Source organism: Scyliorhinus canicula, chromosome 12, assembly GCF_902713615.1.
Source record: "Scyliorhinus canicula chromosome 12, sScyCan1.1, whole genome shotgun sequence".
In the NCBI taxonomy this organism is placed as follows: Eukaryota; Metazoa; Chordata; class Chondrichthyes; order Carcharhiniformes; family Scyliorhinidae; genus Scyliorhinus; species Scyliorhinus canicula.
This window is the reverse complement of record NC_052157.1, coordinates 30,196,438-30,224,384: the sequence shown is the minus strand read 5'-3', so window position 1 is coordinate 30,224,384 and position 27,947 is coordinate 30,196,438. Positions and strand designations below refer to the sequence as shown.

The window sequence follows — 27,947 nt, the reverse complement described above, 5'->3', positions numbered from 1 at the left end:
GAACTTCCCATCCAAGAAGAGGTCCCCAAACTGTCTGATGCCTGCCCTGTGCCAACTCCCAAATCCCCCACTCGTTCTCCCTGGCGCAAAACGGTGATTGCCCTGTATCTAGGCCCAAACTGAGGCCCTATGCCGCCTCCACTGTCCCCAGATTTTGAGGGACGCAACCACCACTGGACTCGTGGAGTACTTTGCCGGGGGGAGTGGAACTGGGGCCGTCACCAAAGCCTCCAGACTTGTACCCGCACAGGACGCTACCTCCAGTGTCTTCCATGCGTCACCCTCCCCTTCCATCACCCACCTGCGAATCATCGCCGCGTTCGCCGCCCAATAATATCGACACAGGTTGGGCAGCGCCAGGCCCCCTACCTCCTTTCTTCGCTCCAAAAATGCCCTACTTACACTCGGGGCCTTCCGCACCCACACAAACCCCAGAATCGACTTATTCACCCGTCTGAAAAAAGCCTTTGGGATCAATATGGGGAGGCACTGGAAAAGAAACAAAAACCCCGGGAGCATGGTCATTTTAACCGACTGGACCCTGCCCGCCAACGAGAGCGGCAGCGCATCCCACCTCCTGAACTCCTCCATCTGCCCCACCAGCCGCGAAAAGTTAAGCCTATGCATAGCCCCCCCAGGTCCTAGCCACGTGGACCCCAAGATACCTAAAGCTCCTCTCGGCCCTCCTCAACGGGAGTTCCCCTATCTCCCTCTCCTGACCCCCCGGGTGCAGGACAAACAGCTCGCTTTTCCCCACATTGAGCTGGTATCCCGAAAAGTACCCAAACTTCTCCAGTATCCTCAGCACCTCTGGCATCCCCTCAGCCGGGTCTGCGACATACAACAGCAGATCATCTGCATACAGCGACAGCCGGTGCTAACGCGAAGAGCAGGGGAGACGAGGGGCACCCCTGCCTCGTCCCTTTGGAAAGCCGAAAGTCCTCTGACCTCCTCCCATTCGTCACCACCACCCCCCTGCCTCATTCAGGGTCCTCACCAGCAGCGGGCCCAGCAAATCTAAAAATTTCTTGTAAAATTCCACCGGGAACCCGTCAGGCCCCGCCGCTTTCCCTGTCTGCATGCTTCCCAACGCCTCCACCAGCTCCTCCAACTCAATTGGGGCCCCCAAACCCTCCACCCGCTCGTCCCCTATTCTTGGGAACTCCACCTTATCCAAAAAGCAGTCCATCCCGCCTGCTTCCCCGGAGGGTACCGCCCGGTACAGCCCCTCCTAAAAGGATCTGAACACCCCATTGATGTCCTTTCCACCCCGCACTAAGTTCCCACCTGCATCCGTGGCTCCCCCAATTTCTCTAGCTGCCTCCCGCTTCCGGAGCTGGTGAGCCAACATCCGACTTGCCTTCTCCCCGTACTCATACGCCGCCCCCTGTGCACTTCTCCACTGCGCCTCCGCCTTATGGGTGGTTAAAGTGTCAAACTCCGCCTGGAGACTGCGCCGCTTCCTCAGAAGCCCCTCCTCCGGGGTGTCTGCATATCTCCTATCCACCCTGACCATCTGCTCCACCAGCCCCTCCCTCTCGACCCTCTCCACCCTCCCTGTGCGCCCGAATAGATATCAGCTCCCCTCTTATTACTGCCTTTAACGCTTCCCAAACCATCCCAACCTGCACCTCCCCGTTGTCATTGGTTTCCAGATACCTCTCTATACCCCTACGAATCCGCCCACATACTTCCTCCTCTGCCTCAACCCACCACATGGCCAGGGAACCCCCGAAGCCCGCTCCCCACCGTGGCCAACCCCCCCTTCATCATCCATTCCCTCACAGTCCCTGCAGCAACAACCTGCCCCCCCCCCCCCCAAGCTATGGCCCCACCCTAGCTGCGTTACCCCCAACATTATGCTTCCGTGAGTCAGCTGACTTCTGCTGACCCCGGCTACTCCCGCCATAACTACGACCCCCCCCCCCCCATGCAACACAGCCACCAATCCCTCCCTACCAGCGCCGCCCCCAATTCCCCCAGCGCAGGAAGAAAGCCCGCGCTTCCAACACGAGCCCCGCCCCTCGACCCAACACGCGGGAAAAAGACGGACACATGACCCATCGTGACCCCAAACTACTCCCCAACTCACCAGTGGAAAAAACAAAAAAAAAGCACCACAATAAATAACCAACAGCCCCAAAGAAACCCCGAAAGAACCCAAATAACCATAACTAAAATAGCGAAAACAAACAGGAAACAACCATCAGCAAACACAGCCAATATAGGCGAAAGGATACCTAAGAGGGCAAAGCCTCCAAACAAAGTACATTTCCCCCCAGCTCCTCAGTCCGAATCCAAGTTCTCAGCCTGGACAAAAGCCTAGGCCTCTGCCGGAGAGTCAAAATAGAGCTGGCGGTCCTTGTACGTGACGCAGAGGCGAGCCGGCTGTAGAAGGCCAAACTTGACCCCCTTCCTGTGGAGCACTCCCTTCGCTCGAATGAAGCCAGCTCTTCTCCTCGCCACCTCCGCGCTCCAGTCCTGAAAAATCCGAACGTCCGTGTTCTCCCACCTCCTCTCCTTCTTCGCCCACCTCAACACGCACTCCCGGTCAACCAAGCGGTGAAAACGGACCAGCACCACTCTGGGCGGTTCGTTCGGCCTGGGCTTCCGCTGCAGCACTCGATGGGAGCCTTCCAGCTCCAGGGGACCACGAAACGGCCCCGCACCCATCAGCGAGTTTAACATTAGGACCACATAGGCCGCCAAATCCGAACCTTCCAACCCCTCCGAGAGGCCCAAAATCCGTAGATTCTTCTGGAGCGGTTCTCCATCTCCTCCATCCTCGCCTCCCATTTCTTGTGCAGTGCCTCGTGTGACTCCACTTCCACTGCCAGGCCCAAAAGCTCATCCTCATTCTCCGAAGCCTTGTGCCACAGCTCCCGAATCTCCACGGTCTGAGTCGCCACCAGCTTGTCCAGCGAGGCCTTAAACGGCTCCAAAATCTCGGCTTTGAGCTCCTTGAAGGAGCGCTGAAGCAGCTCCTGCTGCTCCCGCGCCCACTGCTGCCACGCTGCTGCTTCTTCCCCGCCTGTCGCCATCTTGCTTTTTCTGCCTCTCGCCTTTCTCTGTGGTAATACCGACTTCTGGACCCCTCCACTGCGAGTCCAGTCCATCCACCGGCCGCTGGGCACACTGGCTGGGTTTCCCCCCGGGGAAAAGTCGAAACAGCGCCGTTGCGGGCTCTTAAAAGAGCCCGAAAGTCCAAAGAAAGCGGGAGCTGCCGAACGTGCGGCTTAGCTCCTCATTCCCGCCACTGGAAGTCATCAGTATGATACTTTTAATATAGTAGCTATGGATTTAAAGGTGTGGGACAAGAACAGACATTTTAATCTTGAAAACTGTGGCTGTTGAACATCTCAACTAAAAATCATTCTGGAAAAACTCAGCAAGTCGAGCACATGTGAAGAGAAACTGCGTTTATTTTGAGTCCAGCGTGACTTCTTCAGAATTAATTTTCACTTTCCATTTTATAGACACGGTAACATTTTTCTGTAGTGATGTAAGTGTTGTACAAGATCTTAGCCGGCTAACCAGACTGCAAGCTAACATCTGCTAACACGTTCAAGGCATTAGTTTGTCTCAGTTGGTCTATGGAGGAAGCCTAAAATACTTGGCTGTGTGATTACTCCACTGGCCCTTGAAGGGACTAGAATTAGTTCTGCGTGTGCAAAATTGAATTGTCCACAAGCAAGGAGAAGAGTGTTCATCAAGGCACAAGTCTCTGCAAATTCGGCATTGTGTAAGACAGTCTGAGATCAACTTTAACCCTGGGATCTGATATGCTATTGAAGAGAGGGAGGATCTGTAACAGTCTGGTTAAGGTGATGGGAAGACTGTGGTTTTCCAACATGGCAGTGTCATACCGGTTTATGGGTTGAACCGGGGCTTCAGAATCTAAGCAATTAATAAAAGATGATGAGGTATTCACGTTCTGATGGCTGCAAAGAAATTGGTAGATAATCTAATAAGAGGGGCCAAACAAAATGAGTTGGAAAATATTTAGTGTTTACTAACAGTACCAGATAGGGAATTGCTAGCCTGATCGTCTAATCTCAAGGATGGATATGTATGGAAAAAGTACTCCCAGATGGGACATATAAGGTTAAAGTGAGATTGATAGAGCAAGGTTTTGAAGAAGGACCAGAAGATGAGGGGTGGGATTTTCCGACCCGCGGTGGGGTGGGGGGACTATATTCCTCCACGCCGGCCCCTGTAGGGCTCCGTCATGTTGCTTGGGAGCCGATGCATAAATGGCAACCCATGCGCATGCGCAAACTTGCGCTGGCCGTGCTGGCACCTGTATTGACAGCTGGAGCTGCGTGAGGCGCTCCAGTGCCCTGCTGGCCCCCTGTGCAGGATTGCTGATCCTAGAGGCCAGATGACGCCGTCATAAAATGCTCTGAAGTTTACGACAGCGTCAACACTTAAGCCCCAGGATCAGAGAACCCTGCCCAAGATGTTGGTCTGCTCCCTGAAGGCAGAAGAAGCTACTGTGAAAATTTTCTTAGCTCTGTTGGCCTCATTCGTGGGAATGCAGGTCATGGCAAATGTGCATTTTTTTTTTTTTGCATGGTGAAACATTTCAAAGATAAGTGTTTTTGAAGCTGTCCCCCAAAGAGGTGAGCAGTATAGAAGGAAAGCTGTGGAAACTAGACATTTCTTTATGGTTTGGATTAAATGATCTGTCGGGTGTGTAGTATTGCTTGGTTAGGTCTGCACTGCTGAAGGCAAATTGCACTTGACTGGAAGAAGATTCAGCTATGTTCTGCTGGTACCCCAAAGAGAAACTGTCAGGCATTTTTATGACGCATGTTTGTAAAAAAAAAAAAGAAAAATGTTGTTGATTTTTCAGCTCCCACCCCCCCCCAGTAAACAAACAAGAAAACCTCCCTTTGCAAAAAAAAAAAACAACCCCGAACAGTTGACAGTAATTACCTGTTTAAAGAAAGAAATAAAATGCTGCCTGTCGTCTGCAACAGAAATTCTCAGTAGATCCTCTTACGGCGTATTTGATCTTCTCCAAATGAAGATAAGGCATTGAGTTAAGGATAAAACAATGGCTCCTTCAAGTTAATAGAATCAGCCTATTAATGACGTCAATGCAGTGATGTCCGCCTGATTCTTCGTGTGATGGTCTGGTTTAGGTGGGACTCCAAATAAGGCTATCCAAGGATGAGGCTCTAAATTAGTATCTAAAACTTTGGTGAGAATGTTTGAAGGAGACCAAAAAAAAGCCAACTTTGAGCACAACCAAAACATCTGGGTATGGTCTGCAGGGACAAGTGAACACCTGTCAGATTTGCTGTTTGTATTGAAAAAAATTTGCTTATTCTGGCCCTGGCGAAATGAATTTTGTGCAAAACTTTTCATTAGTTCAACTTAAGCAAGCACAGGAGAATGTGGAGTTGACCCTCAGAAGGGCTCCATTTCACCAGCCATCCGCAAGGGCAAGCCCACATACCGCTTTCCAGTCATACGAGGGGAGGGACTGGACAATAACATGAGATCATACAATCTTGAAATAAAACTGTAACTGTTTGAGGCAGAGACTGAATCACTTCCCAAAAATGTATTTGGAAGTGGCTTGAAAAGAATGAGCAATGAAAGGGAGCAAATCTGCAGGCTTGAAAGTAGTGGTAAAGACCAGAAAGAGGCAGGTTAAATTTACTGCAAGCTCATTAAAGCTGGCAAAGGATCCATTTATAAACATCAATAAAATGCTCAGATCCTTTCTCCACAAGGCAAATGCGGAGCCAAGCTTGGATAGCAAGAATAAATCTTCTTGCAAATATGGTGCATAAGCGAACAAGTAATCCTTTAAGCTTTCCTTTTTAACATCCATACAACTCGAAACAAAACCTTTATCAAAAGCACATCAGGTTAGTCACTACTGAAAACATTTATAATTCTGAATTCACCAAATGATCAAGAGATAGTCTTTTGATGGCAGAGAGAACAGCAGTACACCTGCTTGGTCTGGCTTCAGCTCCAACACTGAAAACAAAACTAAAACACACCCTGCAGCCTGCTCAAAAACAAAAGTAAAAAGCTGACAGACAACTTAGCTCCACCCACTCTCTGGCATCACTGCAGTAGTAAACACCCATTTCTTAAGGGTACTCTCACTACAGATATTTATATACACACCCATTTATAAACACGCATTTCTTAAAGGTACTCTCACATGACAGAAGCTACTTTGGAAAGCCCCTCGTCACCACATTCCGGCGTCTGTTCAGGGAGGCCGGTATGGGAATTGAACCCGTGCTGCTGGCATTGTTCTGCATTGCAAGCCAGCTATTTTTCGCACTGTGCTAAACCAGCCCCTAAGTGGAGCCACATGGCCCAAAGTAACTATGGAAGAATACTCGGTTGTTTTGACCGAGTGGAGCAGAGTTCTATTTTTTTTAATGAACTGGTCGATGTGCGAGTAAACTTGGTGGAGAAGTCAGAAAAGGGCCCAGTGGTTCGGTGGAGGAAATGCCAAAGGTCAACACAACTGATTTGAGTCATAAACGTGAAGGTCTTGAAGCTTGAGAGTTCCAGCCCGCGATCTATGACACAGTTTAGATCCCCTCCGAATCTGAGATGGTGTATATCTAGATTGGGAAGGGAAGATAGGTGCAATGAATCCCAGTTAGTGGCATAGATGTTTGCCAAAACAGCAAGGGTTTGAAAAGGTGCGCCACTAACTATTGTCTAAGATCCACCAAGATCTGAGCTTACATTAAAGGGGAAAAACTATTGTTTTGTTAATAAATATTATCCACCGCTAGCTCTGCCATTAAGCTGGAGTGAAATACCTGGCCAACCCATGCTTTACATAATCTGGTGTGATCTTTAACTGGAAGATGTGCTTCTTAAAGGAATGCAACATATGTGTTCAGGCTCTTGAGATGTGAAAACACTTTTGAATGTTTTACTGCGTCTTTAACCCATTAACATTCAATTTAACTAGTCCCAATTTGGCAACCTGAGTGTCTCATGCGTATAGGAAGACTTTGCAAACAGATCAGTGAAATGAAAGGGAAAGAAAACGAGGCCAAGAGGATCCAATGTACAGTGAGAATGGCCAAATATAGAAAGATCCATGGTTACTGTCAACCTAAAAAATCCATGCCATCCTCCTCCCTTCTCCGAACAATCACTCCATTCCACTCCAAAACTGCTCGAACAAAAAATGAACAGTGTGATAATGTACCTCAAACGGAATAAAACTAAATTAAATCCTATGCTTTCCATTACAATCAAGACGAGCAGCATTGTGCATAGCATCCAATGACTCAACAACCTCATTAGAGGGGAGCGACCCCTCCCCCACATATGAACTACGTTAAGTACCACGCCATTGGAAAGTTGCCAACTACAGCTGCACTGTAAAAGCTCAAATGCATTCCAATAATAAAACAAACCCTTGGTTGTCAGCATATTAAGTGGCCAATACAGACATTCAAGCACATGATAGCCCAGAACAACAACACAAAATCTATCAACCTCTTGGCTAGCTCCGTAATTAAACTAGGTTATACCAAACATTTGGACTAAACTCGTGGTAACTAAATATCTTGACCGTAACTGAATGTATCAGCTGAGATATCCTCATGGAGATCGGAACATGCAGCAATAAATTGCCATGAAAATAAATAAATGCTGTCCTTCCCCCATAGCTGGAGTACGATTCGGATGAGAGACTAGTCCACAGATCTACTTTCAACAGGTCCGTCTTTGGTGATCCTGAGTGTAGATAACAATGACCAGGTATTGAAAGCGCATAATTGCCAGTCATTATTACCTCCATAAAATCTACAGTTAGTTGTTGAGTACGTACCACTGAAGGAAAGAATCTGCATTGTCTGGCAGAGACGGACAGGGTGAGTCAACCATAAGTGTACTCTTTGTAGAGAGTGGACTCTCCCGCTAAATCCGAATTGGGTGGCCTTGATAAGTGACATTGCAATGTTCCCTTACCCACTGATGAACAAGTTCCTTCCTAAAGTGGGGGGCGGGGTGTGTGTGTAGGTGTAGGTGGTGGTCACCTGGACAAGGCTTCAGTCGGAGGGCATAATGTGCTTTGTCCAGCTCAGATGGTTTTGGCAATGTTTCCCTGTCCACCACCTTTTTTGAATAAATCTTACATAAATTGTGTTGGGATTCTGCCCGTAGCTCCCTCCGGTGGGCCAACAATGCATAGATTTTGTCACCCTGACTGGTTTTCTCAGTGATCCGACTTTGACCCGCAGTGACACGATTTCCATAATCGCCACAGTCAGCTTGGACTCCCAATGCACAGATCCTGTTGCTGTGGTCCGAGAGGGCTGTGTCGATGTTGCTGCGCAAATCAACAGCTAGGTGAATGGTACCGAAGGAGGACCAAATTGGACCCTGTATCTCTTCCAAAAAATTTTTCAGTTCCAGAACCAAACTTCTTTGAGATTTGTCAAGCTCAGTGACGGGTATTTTGTTCAATAGTTTCCGTCGTCAAAGGCATGAGGGAGCTGGTCACCATCTTTAAATGAAGCTGTCTCAGGAGGTGTGTCCGTCTCATTTTATCATTTCCCCCTGCTGTATGCTTTAAATATTGAAGCATATTTGGATAAACTTGGTACTTGAGTGTTTAGGTTAGTTTTGCGGTAGCAAATAAAATAAAATATCAGCACAGTAAAAAAAAAACAATTTGTAAAATCGTCCAGAGAAACACCACGTGTTTCCTTCACATGTGGACCGCAAGTCTCCATGATGCATGCCTATAACTTTGTATGGTACTTTGTGTGGAATTTAAGCAATTTTTTAAAGATGAGATCAGAGGGAATATTGGAAGTCAGTCTTAGTACGGGCCATTAAATATATAGGCTTTGACGAGAAGCAGAATATGCCAAGGATAAACTTGAATCATCACAGATGATGTTGCAGCCAAAGAAAAAACGACAGATAAGAAGCTTGATTGGACAGTTCAATAGTGTGGACAGGTAAATTGTTCTTTAATTGTGTTGTAAACTCTTCATTAAAGGAAGAAAGGGGAATCTGTTAATGGTATGTTTGCCAAGATACACTGGTAAAGGATATTGCTTAATTAAGTAATTAAGTTTAAATACAAAGAAAGACTGTTGGGACACCGGGTAGTGTGTCAAAGGCATTCTGTACATCAACCCATTATCAAGAAGGATTGGCATCTAGTTCTATGCTTCACCATCTGACTTGGAATCCATTTAACAGAAATTACCCAAAATACTTTTCCAAAATGTCATCTTTTCCTTTATTCTCCTGTCCTATAAGCCGACCCACTCTGGATAAGTTTTGTAATTGTAGCTTTTTGCACAGATGGACATAATTGCAGAAATCAATCCTGAAAATCTTGTAATAAAGATGGATTTTCACATCAGTCACAAAGTGAGTGACGCTAGTACACTGCATTACATAGCACATACCCCATTATGAAAACAGCATGTCCTCTCTCATGTGGTGAATAACACCACAGGAGATCCACTAAAAATGTAATAAAATAGGCGTATCGGTGCTCTCCAGATGTTGCAATCTGTTACGGATGCAAAATATTCTTCCTTTTGAAAATAATGGGGACAAAACGTGAGTTACTTAATGATTGGTGTTACTGAGCTAAAGCCCTTGATTTCAAAAAGCAAATTTCCATACTCAAATCAAAAATTTACTTGCATTAATTGTAATTGTAATAATCTTTATTGTCACACGTAGGCTTACATTAACACTGCAATGAAGTTACTGTGAAGATCCCCTAGTTGTTGCACTCTGGCCCCTGTTCGGGTACACTGAGGGGGAATTCAGAATGTCCAATTCAGCTGATCTTGTTTTTACTGAAGAAGGAGACTTTGATACTGAGCAGTCAGGATAACAAAAGCTGCATCCCACCAACCAGTTCTAGTCCTTGAGTTCTGGCAGCCTCCTCTCCAAGTTCTCTTCTATTTAATTCTCTTCATTGTTTTGCCCTGTGAAAATTTTGAGCTGGAGACCTGAAGAAGATTGGTAGTTGTGTTACCCCCATGGGATAAATCCTGAATCAGAACACCTAAAACTGTAACTAATTGCAGTTAAACTGGGGGTAATGACCGATAAGGATAAATGCAACTGAATAAGAAAACTGGTTGAAATCCTTTGTTCCCCAACAAGTGCCATCGTGCAAAGTTCAGCAGCACCCAATCCCGGGGAATTGATGCATGCTGTTCTTGGATACAACACAATATTGGGACAGTAATACAATGCATTACTCGGTACACCATGGAAGAATGGCGGCAGGTGGCAGAATGGTAAGCACTGCTGCCTCCAGCGCCAAGGACCCGGACTCAATTTCAGCCTTGGGTGACTGTGGAGTTTACACGTTCTTGCACTATCTACATGGGTTTCCTTTGGATGCTCTGGTTTCTTCCCACAGGCTAAAGGTGTGTACGATCGGTGGATTAACCATGATCAATGAGCGGGGTTACAGGGGTAGGGCGAGGGAGTGGGCCGAGGTAGAGTGCTCTTTTGGATGGTCGACGAGAAAATGGAAGGGTTTTGTTATCGCATCTCCATTTGAAAAATGGGCTTACTGATGACCAGTATAATGCTGCTAATGTATACTCGTGTTCAATGCAAGTAAAATGGAATGTTATGTGACAATTAATGCTTATGCTTGAAAATCTCAAATTCTGCCAGACTCGTATAGTTTTTGTCTGTGACTGAGTTTTGTGATTGCTGATCTCCAGAGTCTGTGTTACGAAGTCAAACGTCAATGATATAGCATCACAATGTTACCGTATGAGATTTATGACTTGAAGTGAATTTTGAGTCAAAATACCCTTAAATAAGTTGGTTGCTTTGGCATGGTCCAACACCATATGATAAATGTTGCACATATGTAGCAGTCCCGGTACTGCAGTGTTGCATTAGAATATTTTGAGCAAATACTTGTTTGGAAGAGCTTGTCATAGTGGACAGAGAGGTTATTTTTCCAGTATCCTCGAGAAAAGAGAATGCATAACTGAACAGCAGGTTCCAATTGCAATTGTGAAAAGCATTATGATATTAAACCAACTGTAATTTTGTGTTCATTGTTGGGAGAACCATCGTCTGAAAAATGTAACCAAGCTGTTGATGAGGCATGGCAGATACATAATCAGATTAGAGTTTTGCTGAGCATCAGGTGCAGCAACATGGCAGAAATAGAAGCAACACTCTGTCCTTTACTACTTCTGCCATCCCTGATCAACTTTGAACACCTTGAGTAAGATGTTTGATACATAGGACGGCCACTGGGAAATTACAGGTTTCATCACACAGCATGTGTAAGTTTGTGGTTTGTTATAATCATCTTGGGAGAGTGGATTTAACAAAAGCACATGAGCCTTCCCTGGATTGTTCCATCAATGTACTGTTCAGATGAATTGTATTCTCCACTTTTACGTTTTTTTGAGAGAAAACGTCTCTGTGTCACACCAGCGAACTGACACTAGTTATATTTTCGTAACGTGTAAGACTGAAGTGGAGTTTCTGATAGCCTCTTGTTTCCCAGTTTTAAATCGGAGAAAATATGTCAGGATCAAATCAATATATCCTCATAAAACAATGATATTGTTGATGCATTGGTTCCTCATCAGCTTTTTGATTTCTTCTGCTGATTCTAGCAAAATCCGTATCACTCTTGGTCATGGGAGCACTGGAGACTGAACATATCAAAATAAACTGGTGCAAACAAAATCCATATACTGCAGATGCTTGAATCCTGAAATCAAAGCTGAAAATGTTGGAAATAATCAGCAAGTGGGGCAGCATCTGTGGAAACATAAATAGTTAACATTTCAGTTTGACGGCCTTTTCTCAGAGCCCATCGTTTTGTTTGTTGAAAGGGCATGAATCTGAAACAGTAGATACATTGATACATAGAAGAGGCCTTTTGGCCGTTCGAGCCTGCTCCGCCATTTATCACTGTCATGGCTGATCATCCAACTCAATAGCCTCATTCTGCTTTCTCCCCATAACTTTTGATCCCATTTGTCCCAAGTACTATATCTAGCCGCCTCTTGAATATATTCAACGTTTTAGCATCAACTACTTCCTGTGGTAATTAAGTCCACAGGCTCACCACTCTTTCTCTGTCCGAAATGGTTTACCCTGAATCCTCAGACTGCGACCCCTGGTTCAGGACACGCCCACCATTGGGAGCATTTTCCCTGCATGTATCTTGTCTAGTCCTGTTAGAATTTTATAAGTCTCTGAGATTCCCCCCCCCCCCCCCATCTCATTTATCTGAACTCCAGCGAGAACAATCCCAACTTAGTCGATCTCTCCTCGTATGACAGTCCCACCATCCCTGGAATCAGTCTGGGAAACCTTTGCTGCACTCCCTCGAGAGCAGACGTTATCTGACCTGCTGTACATTTCTCACACTTTCTGGTTTTATTTCATAAGTTGGTGGAGTCTTCTAAACCCAACCTCATAATATTTCCCTCCAAAGCTTTTAATTCATACTGGGGAATATAGAACCACAGACAACCTGAAAGGTAGATGGGATCTCAATTTCATGTTTCATCTGAAAATCAACACTTCCAATTACTTCAGTGTTGCTTTGAAGTGCCAGCCGTGATCATATGCTCAAGTCACTGGAGTGACAATAGAACCCATAACCTTCTGACTCCAAGGATTGGAGCCAAGGTTCACACCTATACCAAATTGAAGAAGACTCGAAATGTCTGAACTCTTAGGGAGAGAAAAAAGCCTGGAGCGAAAATTTGAATAACTGATGCTCTTCGTTTTTCATTTGTTTCCGATATAATGCACTGCTAAAGTTTCCATAGATCTAACTTGTAGCACAGTGGGTAGCATAGTTGCTTCACAGCTTCAGGATCCCAGGTTCGATTCTCGGCTTGGATGACTGTCTGTGCGGAGTCTGCACGTTCTTCACGTGTCTGTCTGGGTTTTCTCCGTGTGCTCCTGTTTCCTCCCTCAGTCCAAAGATGTGCAGGTTAAGTGGATTGCCTGTGCTAAGTTGCCCTTGATATCCAAAAAAGGGTAGGTGGGGTTATGGGGATAGGGTGGAGGTGTGGGTGTAGATATTTCCAAGGGCTGGTGCACTCCCGATGGGCCAAATGGCCCCCTTCTGCACTGTAAATTGTATGAACGATGAACTTTTTGCTTTATTTGTTTTGCACATTTAATGAGGCTAATACTTTATTTGGTGTACAGTTTAATATTCAAACAATCAAAATATCTTCCAGTTATATCTATCTTCAGTCTAGGCCTCCAGTTCGGTAATGTCTTTGTGCTTTCACTCTGTTATAGTTTTCACCGTCGATTCATCAGGGTCCCGAGACTTCTCTGCAGATTGAGAAGCAGCAGGCAGGAAACCTTTTGAGAAAGAGCGAAAGAGCATCACACACCCTCTCCTCTGTGTCCAGGAACTTTCTGCTGGGTTGTATGGGGGAGAGAAAAAAAATGCCTTGCAGGATCCAAATATTGTCTGTTGCCTGGCAGAGTACTGTCCCTGGCCAATCCATTGGCCACCAGCCAACCAATCAAACCAAATCCCTCCAATCTCTCGGGTGCCATAAAGTCTGAGTTCTGACCTGAATCTTCATAGCACAGTGTACTTTTTTTTTGTTGCCACTTTTGAGTTCCTCACTTTCCCTTCTTGATTTAAAGGTATGTCTCATTACAGTTCTGTAGATCAAAAATAATAGTGATAAAATGAATAGGAAATAAGAGCATCAATAGGAAGGCCTTATGAGGTAACTCAATTCTGTTGTAGCATGTGACTGGACTTGGGTCTTTTTTGTCTCGCAAGCCAAATGTACATAACTGACATGGCCATTTTCAAACATCTTTCAGTTTCATTCTTTCAGAATCAAAGACCTGAAACCCAACTTGTAGAATCTTGGCAGACATTTCTTAATTATCAAGCTCAAAATCTGTCTTGGGTAATCTGACAGAAGCAACAACAATGACTTGCATTGAATATAATAAAATCAAAGGTGCTTTTTACAAGTACTATCAAACAAAACATTAATGCAGAGCCACATGCGATGTTCGGTTAAGTAACTGAAGGTATGGTTAAAGGGTAAGATTTAAGGAGCAGCTAAAAGGAGGCCAAGAAATGAAAAAAATGAAAATTGCTTATTGTGACGAGTAGGCTTCAATGAAGTTACTGTGAAAAGCCCCTAATCGCCACATTCCGGCGCCTGTTCGGGGAGGCTGGTACGGGACTTGAACTGTGCTGCTGGTCTGCTTTAAAAGCCAGTGATTTAGCCCAGTGTGCTAAACCAGCACAGAGATGTAGTAAGGGACTTTCAGAAATCATAATTTCTCAAACACTCAGCTGGTCAGGCAACATCTGGAGAGAGAAAAATGAAATGAAAATCGCTTATTCTCACGAGTAGGCTTCAATGAAGTTACTGTTAAAAGCCCCTAGTCGCCACATTCCGGCGCCTGTCCGGGGAGGCTGGTACGGGAATCGAACCGTGCTGCTGGCCTGCTTGGTCTGCTTTAAAAGCCAGTGATTTAGCCGAGTGAGCTTAACCAGAGAGAGAGAGAGAAACATTAAGGTTGCATGTCCATGGCTCTTTAATTAGAATTAGCGAGTTTAGGGCTGAAGTCGCAGCTGCAAATGGTGGAGCAATTGAAATCAAGTGCTCATGTGACCAAAATTGAAAATTGCCAGGTCAGAGGGGAGGGCAGCTGTAAAGTTGAAAGTGATTGCAGATAGGTGGCATGAGGTTATGGAGGGATTTAAAAACAAGTACCAGAATTTCAGTATCAATTTAATCAATCTTGGTGCTGAGTTTTTTAAACTAACAATTACACATTTGTCCAATTAGAAATGCAAATAATGCATTGAAGATGTATTATCGAACCCCATTCCAAGTTTCTAAAGTTCATGAACAGGAATATTAAAATACAAAGAATGGCTCCTATTTTGTTGAACCCATGCTCGTGTCTCAAAATTTGGAAGATGGCCAAGTGTCTAGGTTTTTGTCAGCAGGCCTCTGTAATCATGGTGTCTCGACCACCAAATAATTCAAATTGCATTGAAACAAACTAAAACTAAACTCACATAAATTGACAGTGGAAATGGAATTTATTTTTTTAAATGTCTGATCATTTGAATTAAGCAATTTTGAATTCAAGGAAGTACATACAAACATCAAACGTAGGAGCAGGTATAAGCCATTCAGCACCTAGAGCCTGCTCCGCCATTCAATAAGATCATGGCTGATCTGATTGCGACCTCAACTCCACATTTCAGCAACCCCGATAACCTTTTTTTTAAAAAATAATTTTTATTGAAAAATTTTGAATGTATACAACAATAACGCACCTTAGTAAAATACCAAAAATAACAATAATATTAACAATGATAAACATTCGCCCCACCTCCATGAACAACACAGCATTTTAACAACAATGCAAATTAACACCATATAAAGTTACAGAATAGACACAACAATAAGGAACACCCCCCCCCCCCCCCCCGCCCCCCCCCCCCCCCCCCCCCCCCCCCCCCCCCGGCCCGGTTGCTGCTGCTATTGACCAAGATACCTATCTTTGAGCCAGGAAGTCCAGAAAAGGCTGCCATCGTTTATAGAACCCTTGTATTGATCCTCTCAGGGCAAATTTGACCCTTTCCAGTTTTATAAATCCCGCCATGCCACTGATCCAGGTCTCCACACTTGGGGGCCTTGCATCCTTCCACTGTAGCAGAATCCTTGACGGGCTACTAGGGACGCAAAGGCCAGGACACCGGCCTCTTTCGCCTCCTGCACTCCCGGCTCTACCGCAACTCCAAAAATCGCGAGTCCCCACCCTGGTTTGACCCTGGATCCAACCACCCTCGACACCATCCCCGCCACCCCCTTCCAGAATTCTTCCAGTGCTGGGCATGCCCAGAACATATGGGCGTGTTTCGCTGGACTCCCCGAACATCTGGTGCACCTATCCTCATCCCCAAAACCCAGATAACCTTTGACATCCTTGTTAATCAGCAATTTGTTTACCTCTGCCTTAATGATGCCTGTTCCTCTGCTGTTCTCTTGAGGAAGAGAGTTCCAAAGATTCTCAACCCTGAGAGAGAGAGAATTGTTTTTATCCATCTTAAATGGGAGCCCCCTTATTTTGAAGTTGTGTCATTGAGTTTTTTGTTTGACCCACAGCGGATAAAACACCCTTTCAGCATCCGCCCTGTCAGGACCCCTCCAGATCTTTACGTGTTTTCGTCAGGTGGTATCTCACTTTTTTGAACTTGATGGATACAGGCACAGTCTGTCATCGTCTTATCCTCTTCTCCCCCCACATCCCCAGAGCCCCGCCTTCCAGATATATCAATTGATTGAACCGTCTCTGAGCTGCTTCACAGGCATTTATACACTTTTAAAACTGTACACAGCACTCCAGATGTGGTCTTACCAACAACCTGTATAATAGATTCCCATTCCCCTTGCAATAAATGATGACATTCCATTGGAGCTCGTTAGAAAGTATAGCAATAATCATGGGGTGTCAAATCTATATATCGTCTGGAAAAATCAGGTGGGCAAAGATAGCCTAGATGAGTTCATGGAATGACTTGAGGATAGTTTTGGAGGGCAGCACGATCAAGCACCAACCACAGCAGGCTATACTTGACCTGGTGTTGTGCAACAAGGAAAGTGTAATTAATTACCTCCTAGCAAAGATGACTATAAGCTCTCGGACCTGAAGTCGGTCATTCAGCAAATCGAATCTGCCCTGCCATGACTGATCTGATAATCCTTTACTTTCCCGCTGTATGCCCATAACCTTGGATTCCCTTACTGATAAAATATCATGGCTGTTTTAGCCTGGAACTCACTTAACTATAGCCCCCTGCGCTAAAGAATTCCACAGATTCATTATCCTCTAAGTGATGAAACTCCTCCTCGTTTTTGTATTAAATGGCAACACCTTGCTCTGCAATTATGCACTCTGGCCCTAGACTTTCCCACAAGGGGATACATCCTCTCAGCATCGACCCTGTCGAGTTTTCTGATGATCCGTTGTCTCAATAAAGTTGCCTATCATTCTTTTAAACTCCAATGAGGCTCAACCTCTCCTCATAAGAAAGTCCCTCCATATCAGAAATCAATCCAGTGAACCTTCTCTGGACTGCCTCCAGTGCCAGTATATCTTTCCTCGGATAAAGGGACCAAAGCTGTTCACAGTATTACAACAGCACTGCCAACTATTTCGTACAGAAAATCTGCTTGAATACGGCAGTGCAATTTCTTGCATTGAAATATGAAATCCACTGCATCCCTCGGACAAATCCCACACACTGTACTTCAGAAGAGTAATTTAAGCGAGAGGAGGAGTTTTTTTTAGGGGGAGGAAAAATAATATCAAGAGGGAGCTCCCTGTAAAGGGCTGGCTGGATTTGTGTGGAGGGCGTGTTTTGTCCCCCCCCCCCCCCCCCCCCCCCCCCCCCCCCCCACACACACACACACACACACACACAGCATGCTTGTGATTCTTCAGGTGGTCTCGCATTGAGATACCCATACAACTCTTTATTGGAATTTTAAAAGGTCATGTCGAGGGTTGACTACACAATCACACGTGTAGACTATCTACATCATCGAAGGCCTGTCTGGCATTGAAAATTGATGTGTTTGCAATTTTAAAATGTTCGGTAGTTCTTAGGAAGGTGGCCTTTGGTTCTATTGTGCTGTCTTAGAATCTGGAATTCACCTGTAATCATTTAAAAACTCATAAATGGGTAATTTTAACCCTGCTGCATTGTTCTTTGTGCAGTATTACAGAATGTTTCATTATTAGATTTACTGAATGTTTGAAACTTAATTTGAAAACATCCACTCATGACGTACATCTATGTTAGTGCGTTGGATTTTCATTTTCCATTTGCATTTTAGATTTGTACTTCAGATGGTGGACATATTTTCTTTGAAATGAAAATACCGATTTTACTGCCAAAATGCTGATTTTTGATAGGAATACTGATTTCTGTTGGAAAAGGCCGGCAGCTCTGTTACAGGTGTGCTCTAATCAGTGCCTTGTATAGTTTTAACAAGACTTCCCTATTTTTATACTTCATTCCCTTTGAAATAATTTACCTACCCACATACCTGCTGAACTTGCATGCTAGCTTTTTGTGATTTAGGCACAAGGATCCCAAATCTCTGTGCTATGGTCTTCCTCCATTTAAATAATCACCTCCTTTGTTTTTCCTACCGAATTGCATAATATTTAGTTTTCCTACATTTATATTGTTACGGATCAAGACCAGAACCCCAATTTTGGTTCAGGTCTTGAATTCAAACGTAGCTATTTGCATTTGGAAACATTACCGTACCACCGGAGTGATAACATTGACAGCTTTGATATCAAAACAAGCTTTAATTTGAACACATAATTAAGCACATCAACAACAAAGGAATAGCTTGACCGTGAACAGGTACAACATCTTAACTTGCTTCCTGAGGCCAGCCTCTACATTCCAATTAAGCAACTGGTATAAAGTTAACCAGTTTCAGCTTACTAATCTTGGTGCAGAGTCCTTGGAAAGAGCAACCTTTTTTGGACCAAGCTGAAAACCTTCAGCTCCGCTCCGAGCTTTTGTTTGCCCACACAGATCTGGTCCCTCCCATTAACTACATCTGCTGCAGTTAAAGGACCCCGCATTCTTTTGTCTCTTGTTACAATATGTGCCTTGATTTGTTTATCCAGACTCAAATGGTGGCACAGTGGTTAGCACTGCTGCCTCACAACTCCAGGGCCCTGTGTTCAATTCCAGCCTCTTGTGACTGTGCGGAGTTTGCACTTCCCTCTCTGTGTCTGAGTGGGTTTCCTCCTGGTGTTCAGGTTTCCTCCCACAGAATGGATGGAGGAGTGGGCTTAATTAGGGTGCTCTTTCCAAGGCCCGCTGCAGACATAATGGGCCGAATGGCTTCCTGCACTGTAAATTCCATGATTCTGTTACATACATAGATACGTAGAAGATAGGAGCAGGAGGAGCCTTTTGGCCCTTTGAGCCTGCTCCGCCATTCATCACGATCATGGCTGATCATCCAAGTGAATAGCCTAATCCTGCTTTCTTCCCAAACCCTTCGGTCCCATTCTCCCCAAGTGCTATATCTAGCCACCTCTTGAATATATTTAAAGTTTTAGCATCAACTACTTCCTGTGATAATGAGTTCACCACTCTGTGTGAAGGAATGTCTCCTTGTATCTGTCTGAAATAGTTTGCCCTGAATCCTCAGACAGTCACCCCTGGCTCTGGAAACACCCATCATTGGCAACATCTTCCCTGCATCTACCCTGTCTAGTCTTGTTAGAATTTATAAGTCTCTGAGTTTCCCCCTCATTCTTCTGAACTCCAGCGAGAACAATCCCAACTTAGTCAATCTCTCCTCGTATGACAGTCCCGCCATCCCTGGAATCAGTCTGGTAAACCTTTGCTGCACTCCCTCGAGAGCAAGAACATCCTTCCTCAGAAAAGGAAACCAAAACTGCACACAATACTCCAGGTGTGGCCTCACCAAGGCCCTGTATAATTGCAGCAACACATCCCTGCTTCTATACTTGAAACCTCTCACAATGAAGACCAATATACTATTAGCCTTCTTTACCGCCTGCTGCACCTGCATGCTTATCTTCAGCGACTGTGCATAAGGACACCCAGGTCCCCTGCACACTCCCCTCTCCCAATTTACAACCACTCGGGTAGTAATTTAACTTCCTGTTTTTGCTTCCAAAATGAGTAACCTCATACTTATCCAAAATATACTGCATCTGCCATTGATTTGCCCACTCGCCCAGCCTGTCCAGATCATGCTGTAGGATCACTGCATCCTCGTCACAATTCACCTAACTTGGTATCATCTGCAAACTTTGAGATGTTACATTTTGTTCCCTCATCCAAATCATTAATATATATTGGGAATTGCTGGGGTCCCAGCACCGATCCCTGTGGTACCCCACTAATTACTGCCCGCCAATTTGAAAAGGACCCATTAATCCCTACTCTTTGTTTCCTCTCTGCCAACCAGATTTCTATCCACTTCAATACATTTCCCCCAATCCCATGCGCTTTAATTTTGCACAATAATCTCTTATGCGGGACTTTGTCAAATGCTTTCTGAAAGTCCAAATATACCAAATCGACTGACTCCCCCTTGTCAACTGTACTGGTTACATTAGCTCTCTATCTGCAAACAAGTAAAATGGCTTTTAATCACAACGCTAGCAGACAGACTGTCTGAAAACATTTTGAGCGTAGGTTTTAATAATATTACTGCACAATACAAACCATAAATTATGACACTTTCATATTATTCACAATATTCCATCTGCCAAGTAGTTGCCCACTCACCTAACTTGTCTGTATTCCGCTGTAGACTCTGTTATCCTCACCACTTGCCTTCCCATCTATTTTTGTGTCATCCGCAAACTTGACAATTGCACATTCACTTCTCTCATCCAAGTCATTAATGTATATTGTAAATAATTGTGACCCCTGCACTGATCCCTGTGACACTCCATTCGTGGCAGGTTGTCACCCTGAAAATGCTGTCTTGTCCCAACTCTGTCTTCTCCCCATTAAGCCAATTTCTATCTATGCTTGTATACCACCGCCAATACCATGGGCCTTTGTCTTATTAAGGCATTTTGTGCGAGATCTTAATGAAAGATTTTTGGAAATTCAAATATATTACATCTCCTGGTCCCCCTTAATCTATATTGCTCATTACCACCTCACAGAAATCTGATAAATTTGTCAGGCATGATTTCCTCTTAATGAAGCCATGTGGATCTGCTTGATTATAGTATGTATTTCTAAATGCTGTGCTATTACATCCTTTTAACATTTTTCCAATGACATGTCAAGTTAACTGAGAGAGGAAGTAAAAAGCCAACAAGAAAATGGGAGTCATGTCCCTCCTGCATTTTGGAGTCACCCACGAAGACTTAAATCTTCCACCCATCCCCTGGTCATGGCTATACTCTATCATGGTTAAAGGGAGGATACTAAACAACCAGTATTACCATCGTAAGATTACGGATAAGAAGAGAAAACGACTGATAATTGGCTCATGGCACAGCCACCATGAATAAACGTCCCTGAGATTCTTGAGGGTAAGACATTCAGTATAGTGCTCAACTGCTAATACCTCCCAATAAACAGGATATATAAAATCAGACATAAAAAACAATACTTTGGAGCAAGTCCAAATTACAATGATCTGCAGATTGTCAGTAAAGGTCCTCGCCTTCTATGGATTTTCCGACGGCCAAGGCACCAGACGGATTATTGAAAGACTTAACTGAGTAGTTGGATATCATCCTCCAGCTCGCAGGATAAAATGGGGCATAGTCTTTTGTATGTAACCAGTGGCATACTTTATGACTTGCTGTACAATAACCCTGACTAGTCGTCTTGTTTGGTTTACTTCAGTTTTAATATTTTGTTTACTTTAATGTTCATGCTGAAACAGCCATGTGATGTTGACCTTGGCTGTAGGCCATCCGTTTTTCATGGTAGCCACTGCTGAGAGTTGCTTTCTGACAGACTGGGTAGCAGCAGTGGTTACCAGAGGACACCCCCGTGGTCAGACTGAATAGTAAATGTCACTGAGAATACGTTCCTCATGTCTATCACTTGTTTATCATTGATTCTGAAGTAGTTAAACTGAAGCAAGCATTCTCCTGGGAGTTTAAAGCAGCATTGGAGGAGAAGCTGTGACATGCATCCATAAGCACGTACCGATTTGACCCTTTAGTTGAACTGATGGCACGCAGCACAGATAAGTGTGGTTTGCTTTGGCCCTATTAATACTTTCTTGGAACTTAGCCTCCAGTCTGGGAAATGATAAATGTTCAGTGACTGCTGATCTAATTGTCCCAGCGGATTCTGGTTTGTAGGCTGCCAAAGTGGTCCTAAGCTGCTTTTTTTTGTGCATTCCGGTGCCCTTCATTCTGCCCCCTGGCCTCCAATTCTGTATATTCCATCATGAGTGCATTCTATTTTGTTGCACTTGCTGTCCTTGCTTATCCTTTTGTCATTTGGGATCGGAATCAATGAAGAAGTGATTCCTTATTCTCCTGAAATGTTTTCTGAAAAGTATGTGGTTCTGCCAATGAAGTCAGTTACTTCTTACAAACTTAGGGCTAATTATGAAATGTCAAATTAGTTTGTGCCCTTTGACAAATTTGCAGTTCAGAAAATAGTTTTTTGTTCATGTGTGAATAGTTCGGAATTTAAACTATCAAAATATATGGGGGCTAACCTCACAAATACCGACACCAGCAGAATATTTTCGGTGTCCTCCAAGTTTCAGCAACTACTTTTTAAAATAATTGGATCTTCGTTGGTATGATGCAGCATATGGGATTTGGAATGCAGAATCTGATCTTTACTATGACCCCAATGCAGCCTAAACTGAGAGGTGTACACCTAACCGTGTAGTGCAACAAATTGACTGCAGCAATATCACATGTCTGACAAAAGTAACAAGGCGCTTATGATCTTTATTAGTGTCACAAGTAGACTTACATTAACACTGCAATGAAGTTACTGTGAATAGCCCCCAGTTGCCACACTCTGGCGCCTGTTCGGGTACACTGAGGGAGAATTCAAAATGTCCAATTCATCTAACCAGCACGTCTTTTGGGACTTGTGGGAGGAAACCTGAGATCCCGGGGGAAACCTACGCAGTCATGGGGAGAACGTGCAGACTCCACACAGTGACCCAAGCTTGGAATTGAACCTGGGTCTCTGGAGCTGAGAAGCAACTGTGCTAGCCACTGTGCTACCATGCCACCCATGAAAATAGTGGATGAAAGATCAACACTCCCCTAATCTCCTCACCTGCCTTCCAGCCTCGATTGGTAAACCTCAGGTCGGAAACACTGCTGCCCATGTCTTAACGCGCAGATAGCCCTGTTGTCCCACAAAACATCTCCAAACTCTTGTCGCCTACCGCTGCAACAGGTCCACAGCAGACGCCATCTCCAAGGCCCTGCACTCTACCCTGGAACACCAAGATAACAAAGACACCTATGTCAGACTCCTATTTATCGACTACAGCTCAGCCTTCAACACTATCATCCTACGAAACTCATCTCCAAACTCTGTGGCCTTGGCTTCGGCTCCTCCCTCTGTGACTGGATCCTGAACTTTCTAACCCACAGGCCGCAATCAGTAAGGATAGGCAACAACACCTCCTCCACGATCATCAACACTGGTGCACCACAAGGCTGTGTCCTCAGCCCCCTACTATACTCCTTTTCACCTATGACTGTGTGGTCAAATTACCCCCCAACTCGATTTTCAAATTTGTTGATGACACCACAGTAGTGGGTTGGATTTCAAACAATGACAAGACAGAGTATAGGAATGAGCTCGAGGATCTGGTGAACTGGTGCGACGACAAAAATCTCTCCCTCAATGTCAACAAAACGAAGGAGATTGTCATCGATTTCACAAGCGTAGTGGAGAACATGCCCCTGTCTACATCAATAGGAACGAAGTAGAAAGGGTTGGGAGCTTCAAGTTTTTAGGTGTCCAGATCATTAACAATCTGTCCTGGTCTCCCCCATGCCGATACTATAGTTAAGAACGGCCACCAATGACTACTTTCTCAGAAGACTAAGGAAATTTGGCATGTCAGCTATGAACCTCACCAACTTCTACAGATGCACCATGGAAAGCATTCTTTCTGGTTGTATCACAGCTTGGTATGGATCCTGCTCTGCCCAACACCGCAGGAAACTACAAAAGGTTGTGAATGTAGCCCAATCCGTCACGTAAACCAGCCTCCCATCCATTGATTCTGTCTACAATTCCCGCTGCCTCAGAAAGGCAGCCAGCATAATTAAGGACCCCACACACCCCGGATATACTCTCTTCCACTTTCTTCCGTCAGGAAAAAGATACGAAAGTTTAAGGTCACGTACCAACCGACTCGAGAACAGCTTCTTTCCTGTTGCCATCAGACTTTTGAATGGACCTACCTCGTATTAAGTTGATCTTTTCTCTGCACCTTGCTATAACTGTAACATATTCTGCAGTCTCTCCTTCCTTCCCTATGTACGGTATGCATTGTTTGTACAGCATGCAAGAAACAATACTTTTCATTGTATACTTATACATGTGACAATAAATCAAATCAAAATTCTGTCACTGTGCTCATTGGCTCTCGGTCAAGCAATAACTCTTGATTTTAAAGTTGTCATACTTGATTTCAAATTCCTCGATGGCCTCGTCCTTTCTTACCTCCTCCAGCCCCACAACCCTCCAATACCTGTGCTCTATAGAGAATGCCCTCTCTGTACCTCTCTCCTCTCTGTCTCATTTTCCTCCTTAAGATGCTTCTTAAAACTTACCTCTGAGTAAACTTTTGGACACTTCAGCTATTATCTCCTTAAGTGGCTCAATGTCAGACCGTTCCAAAATTATCTTTAGAAAAAAAATTACAAGCATGGCCAATCCACCTACCCTGCAGATCTTTGGGTTCTGGGGGTGAGACACGTGCAGACACTGGGAGAATATGCAAACTCAACACGGACAGTGACCCAGAGCTGGGATCGAACCCAGGTCCTCTGTGCTAACCATTGTGCCGCCCTCATAATACTCCTGTGGTGCACCTTGGGTCGTTTTAAAATGTTTGAGCATTAAGTAAATACAAGTTGTTATTGCGCATAAAATTGTAGCTGGGCATCTAACAGTTTCTCTCAGGTGCCATCTCTTCAACTTCAATTTACAAACATGTTTTCCTGTATTCTTTTCTAGTCTGCATTATTCACCCTACTTCAGCCCACGCCTGCACCTTGTCCCTGTAACCTCATCTAACCTTTTGGACACTAAGGGGCAATTTAGCATAGCCAAGCCATGTAGCCTGCACATCTTTGGACTATGGGAGGAAACCAGAGCACCCAGAGGAAACCCACACCGATACAGAGAAAATGCAAGCTTCATACACACAAAGACTGTTTGGGCAGGGGTTTGCACCGGTTGCAAGTGTGCGGATGAAAACAGTGAGTTCGGAATATTTTGGGTTACACCGTGGGACAAGGCAGGGGTGCCGTGCTCCCCGTTGCTTTTTGCCTTGGCTATAGAGCCATTGGCTACGGTGCTTTGAGCATCAAGGGAATGTGGTTGGGGGGGGGGGGGGGGGGGGGGGGGGGGGATCGAGCGCAGGGTTTCGCTGTATGTGGATAACCTATTATATATTTTGGACCGACCGGGGGGGGGGCATTGGCTGTGTTCTGGAGATTTTGGAGGACTTTGGTCGGTTCTCCGGGTACAAGCTGAACATGGGAAAGATTGGTGTTCCTGAGAAAAGGCAATTGAGGAGGTTGGGGGAGCTGCCATTCAAGTTGGTGGGGGCGTGTTTCAGGTATTTGGGCTGGGATGGAGAAGAGGGCTTTCTGGTGGGATGGATTGTTTTGGATACTTAGGATTTCATGAGGAGGGATGTGTCTTCCTTTCCCGGGTTGCCAAAGATAAGGTGTTGTCAAGGGAGGGAGTAGGGGGAGGGGAAGACGATGTCTGGGGTTTACAAGGAGCTGATGGACTGGGATGGAGCACCAATAGGAAATGTTAAACTGAATTATAGGAGGAGCTTTTTAGGGGGGGTGGAGGCCGGGACATGGGAGGAGGCCCTTCAGAAGATGAATGTATCCTCATTGTGTGCGAGGCTCAGTCTTATCCAGTTTAAAGTGATCCATAGGGTGAATATGACGGTGGCTCGGCTGAGTAGGTTCTTTGAGAGAGTAGAGGACATGTGTGGGCGGTGCGTAGGGTACCCTGAAACTGTAGGGGTTCTGGCAAGGGTTTCAGGACTTAATGTTCCACGTGTTGGGGGTGAAAGTGGCCTCGAGCTCAGCGGTAGCGATATTTGGAGTGTCGGAAGACCTGGGAGTCCAGGGGCAAGAGAGGCCTTTGACTTGCGTTTGCCTCCCTGATAGACCAGAGATTGATTTTGTTTGGGTGGAGGCACTCTGAGACACTGAAATTGGGAGTGTAGGTGAGTGATGTGGCAGAATTCCTGAGGTTTGAAAGATCAAGTTTGTCTCGAGGGGTCGGTCGATGGATTCGCTTGGAGGTGGAAGGCATGCATTGAACTCTTTGAGGATTGAGGTGTCAGCAGAGGGAAAAGTGAGGGGGGGGATAAGGGAGTTAATGGGTGGCACGGTAGCGCAGTGGTTAGCACTGATGCTTCACAGCGTCAGGGTCCCAGGTTCGATTCCCGGCTTGGGTCACTGCGGAATCTACACGTTCTCCCTGTCTCTGCGTGGGTTTCCTCCGGGTGCTCCGGTTTCCTCCCACAAGTCCCGGAAAACGTGCTGTTAGGTGAATTGGACATTCTGAATGCGCCCTCTGTGTACCCAAACAGGCGCTGTAGTGTGGCAACTAGGGGCTTTTTGCAGTGACTTGATTGCAGTGCTAATGTAAGACTTCTTGTGACAATAATAAAGGTTATTATTATGAGGTATGCAGGACAGGGGGGCCGGAGACGCGACTGGTTATTTATTGTGTTGTACAATTTTGCTTCTGCCCTTATTTGTTCTGTTTGGTTTTTGTTTATATAAATGCCTGAATAAAATATTTTTAAAAAGACTTATGTAATTTCAAAATCAACCTGTGCTTTTGATAAGTGAGTGAGAAAGTCTGCATTTCTCCATCTCTTTATCTCACTATCTTTTAGATCACCCATTCTTTGTTGTTAGTTCAAAACCTGAATTGGCTACAAAATTCATGTCTTTTTTTTGCCAAGGAAATAGACATCACACACCCGGCTTTCAGTATATTTCTTTAATTGTCAAAATTATTTGAAGAATTGCTGCACAGAAATGTTAGAAGCAAAAGGGACATTGCAGACTAAACAAAGAAAAATTACAGCACAGGAACAGGCCCTTCTGCTCTCCAAGCCTCCGCCGATCCAGATCCTCTATCTAAAACTGTCGCTTATTTTGTAAGGATCTGTATCCCTCTGCTCCCTGCCCATTCATGTATCTGTCTAGATGCATCTTAAATGACGCTATCGTGCCCGCCTCTACCACCTCCGCCGGCAATGCGTTCCAGGCACCCTCCACCCTCTGCGTAAAGAACTTTCCAAGCATATCTCCCTTAAACTTTTCCTCTCTCACCTTGAACTCGTGACCCCTAGTAATTGAGGTTCCCCCATTCTGGGGGAAAAAGCTTCTTGTTATCTAAACAGTACAGAGAAAGCTGGAAAATGAGTTATGGACCACAGTCCAAATTCAGCTCAACTTTGGGCAAAAATAAAAAGTCTAAATCAAGAGAGGCTGAGGCTGCCCAACTTTAAAGACGGAACAACTTCATTGCAAAATGCCAAAAATAATATCAGACAAAATTTAGAGTTGTGAAATCTGCAATTTCTTATTTTGTTATACCCTTGATTGGACAGTTGAGATGACAGGAGGGAAGAAAAGTGCTGGGTGGAAAAATTGTATTTTAGTGATCCGTTGACCTGATTATGCAATCATAAGGTGATTGATAAATGTGTGCAACAAAAATCAGTGTGACATAATCCTTACTGCCACCTACAGGAGTACCAGGTACTGCAGATATTGGTTTTGCATGGAACATGCAATAAGACTTGTGTTTATAGAACATAGAACAGCACAGAACAGGCCCTTCGGCCCTCAATGTTGTGCCGAGCCATGATCACCCTACCCAAACCCACGTATCCACCCTATACCCGTAACCCAACAACCCCCCCCCATTAACCTTACTTTTTTTTAGGACACTACGGGCAATTTAGCATGGCCAATCCACCTAACCCGCACATCTTTGGACTGTGGGAGGAAACCGGAGCACCCGGAGGAAACCCACGCACACAGGGGGAGGACATGCAGACTCCACACAGACAGTGACCCAGCCGGGAATCGAACCTGGGACCCTGGAGCTGTGAAGCATTTATGCTAACCACCATGCTACCCTGCTG

General features: G+C 45.0%; 1 protein-coding gene across 12 annotated transcripts in view; it reads left to right on the top strand.

Moving 5' to 3' along the window:
- Positions 1-27,947, top strand: part of tcf12 (transcription factor 12) — a 367,875-nt gene that overhangs the window by 89,524 nt on the left and 250,404 nt on the right. For 2 of the 12 annotated variants that reach the window (XM_038813414.1, XM_038813412.1), the window contains exon 3: positions 7,671-7,761. The exons of the other annotated variants lie outside the window; for them this stretch is intronic. The gene's annotated coding sequence lies outside the window, so the exon portion shown is untranslated. The remainder of the gene's footprint in view (positions 1-7,670; positions 7,762-27,947) is intronic. 12 annotated transcript variants of the gene reach the window in all.